Source organism: Otolemur garnettii, unplaced genomic scaffold (assembly GCF_000181295.1).
Source record: "Otolemur garnettii isolate 467f Iridium unplaced genomic scaffold, OtoGar3 scaffold00136, whole genome shotgun sequence".
NCBI lineage: Eukaryota > Metazoa > Chordata > Mammalia > Primates > Galagidae > Otolemur > Otolemur garnettii.
Genome location: NW_003852531.1, coordinates 3309049 through 3312261, shown reverse-complemented (window position 1 = coordinate 3312261; position 3213 = coordinate 3309049). Strand labels below are relative to the sequence as shown.

At 37.2% G+C, this 3213-nt stretch overlaps 1 protein-coding gene across 1 annotated transcript in view; it reads right to left on the bottom strand.

The window, feature by feature from the left end:
* Positions 1-3213, bottom strand: part of XRN2 (5'-3' exoribonuclease 2) — an 86058-nt gene that overhangs the window by 82072 nt on the left and 773 nt on the right. The window lies entirely within an intron of this gene.

Below are 3213 nucleotides of genomic sequence, written 5' to 3'. Positions count from 1 at the left end.
AAAAAAAAAAAAAAAAAGATTTTTCCCTAAAAAATGAAAGCATATGTTCACACAAAGACTTGTTCACAGATAGTCATAGGTTTTCTGTAACTGCCAAAAACTGGGAACAATGCAAAGTTCATCAATCAGGTGAAAGAAAAAACAAAATGCAGCATATCCACAACATAAAATGCTATCCAAAAATAAATGAAGTATTGATACATGTAACAACATTGAAGAATTCCAAAATAAATACACTGAATGAAATAACTAAACCAGGTTAAAACTAAATACATATCATTTAATTTCATTCATATAAAATTACAGAAAATGAAAACTTATCTATAGAGTTAGAAAGCACAAATCAATGTTGGCAAAAGATGAGCGGCAAGGAGGGGTGGTAGAGAGAAATTACAAAGGGACAGAAAACGGTTTAGAAATGGAGGTGGTGTTCAGTATAAAGGATACATTCATGATGTATGTAGTGTACATTGAATTAAATAGTGCATTTTAAGTATGTGCAGTTTAGTATATGCCAATTATTGCTCAATAAAGCTGCAAAAGAGAGAAGGGATGGGAGAGGGGAAAAGAATATTCAAGAATGAGAGGAAAAAAAGAAAATAAAAATAAACCAGTCTAGGAGGAACAGTATCAACAGTTTGAAAAGGGAAGAGAAAAAGAACACCAAGAAATAAAGAGCATTCCCTAAAACAAAGAACAGACTCCAGGCTCAAGAGAGTCAAAAACGTGCTGATCAAACCCATTTACATGACGGCGCCCATAGCTCAGTGGATAGGGTGCCAGCCATATACACCCAAGGTGGCGGTTCGAACCTAGCCCAGGCCAGCTAAAACAAAAGACAACTGCAACAACAAAAAAATAGCCAGGTGTTGTGCCAGGCACCTGTGGCCCCAGCTACTCGGGAGGCTGAGGCAAGAGAATCACTTAAGCCCAAGAGTTTGAGGTTGCTGTTAGCTGTGACATCATAGCACTCTATCCAGGACGACAGCTTGAGACTCTGTCTCAAAAAAAATTTTTTTTTAATTTAAAATAAAATCTACACCTAAGTATATAAATGTCACAAATTTACAAGGTCAAGGATAAAGATCTTTCAAAAGTTCAGAAAGAAAAACTGATCAACATAAAAGAATGAAAGCAGTAGAAGAGCATAAAAATTAAAAGCATGGCCTTCTAGGCTGGTTTCTACACTGGCTCTGGCATTTATTAGCAGAGTGATTCTAAATATGTTACTCAACCTTTCTGTGTTTCAGTTTTCTCACCTGTTTTAGTAGTAATAATAATATGTAGTAGTTGACCTAGTCAAGTGGTTGTTTTTAGCATTTAAAAAACAGTATTTACAAAGTGCTTAGAACAGTGCCTGGTACGCAGCAAACATGTTATAAGTGCTGGTTAAATAGATAATTCACATTAACATTTAACTATCATCAGCAATGCCAGATGACAGATTACAAAAGAACAAAGCTTTCCAACTTTTGAGGAAAACGCATTTTCAAACTCAAATTTAGGCCTAGTTAATGATTGATCTTTCATGTACATAAAGGCAGAATGGGGTCATTTGGGGTCCTAGGATGACTCAGAAAACTCACATCCCATAAAATATTTCTTAGAATTAGACTGAGAATAAAAACCAAGGAAGGATTTAAGGCAAGAAAGATTATTATCCAGAAAACAGTAGTTTCCACTTAAATTTTTTTGGAAAATCTCAGGATGCAGCTTTCCAACAAGCCTAGAGAATAGGTGTAACTGCAACAAAAAAAAAGGTGTCTCCAAGAAGAAAAGAGAACTTGAGAGAGTAACTAATAAAATAGTGTTTGTGTAGAGAAAGGTATAATGTGCAAAAAAGACAACACCAGGAAAGACAAAAAAAGTGCAAAACATAATCATAGTACACAACCTGAATCTGCACAGTGACAATCATCAAAAATCCTGTGATTCTCCAGCTTTCAAAACAAACATGAATATTAAAGCCCTGATATGGCCAGGTGCGGGGACTATACCTGTAATCCCAGCACTCTGAGAGGAGGCAGCAGGTGGATTTCTTGAACTCATGACTTCAAGACCCTGACCCTACTAAAAAATAGAAAAACTGAAGCAAGAGGATCATTTGAGTCTAAGTTGGAAGTTGCTGTGAACTATGACACCATAGCACTCTACTCAGGGTGACAGCTTGAGACTGTCTCAAAAACAAAAAAATTAAAGCCCTGATAATTTAATTTTGGATGCCCACAATGTAAAAGGACATCTAACAGGGCGGCGCCTGTGGCTCAGCGAGTGGGGCGCTAGCCCCATATACCGAGAGTGACAGGTTTGAAACCAGCCCCAGCCAAAATGCAACAAAAAATAGCCAGGCGTTGTAGGGGGCATCAGTAGTCCCAGCTATTTGGGAGACTGAAGCAGGAGAATCACCTAAGCCCGGGAGTTGGAGGTTGCTGTGAGCTGTGACACCACCGCACTCTACCAAGGGCAACAAAGTGAGACTGCCTCAAAAAAAATTTTAAAAAGGACATCTGACAAACATGAAGTGAAGGCTAGTAGTGCAAAAAAAGCTATTATCAACCTTAGAAAGTAATGTTAGGGATACTTTACATAGGTGATGGAATAAAAAATAAAGGTATATTACTAAGAATTTACTGGTAAAATAAATAAAAGTCATTACCCTATTAGGAGTATAGGGAGGTGTGGCTAAAAACACGTATGAGCATGATATTCAGAAACAGAACCAAACAGTCAAAAGTGTATAGGAAGGGGTGGAGCAACAAACTGTTGCTTCTTATTTGCTTAACCTATAAGCGAGTTAAGATCAATAAACTTCGATAAAAGTTTTGCAAATAAAATAAACAGATTAGCAGTCTCCCTTTGAGAAAAACAAAATAATAGAAATGTCACCAAAACAAAGATTTTGGTTTCTCACTGGACAGAAGCCAAGAAAGTAAAAAATCAAGATCTTACCAATCTAAGCAAAAGAAATTCACAGTGACAGGCGAGTACTGCCTTCACAGACCAAGGAGTGAGGGAAGCATGATGTGCCTCTGAACCTTTCCCGTCCAGAAATTCCAAGAGTACAATTTCGAACTCGTACGTAAACTATAACAAAACTCAAGAATGACCAAAAGCCTATTTATATGTTAACACACCGAAAGTCCATCGTTAGAGTGCATCCAATAATCTTAAAATTTTCAACAAGCCTGCAGTCCAGCAGTGAAGGTACACAGA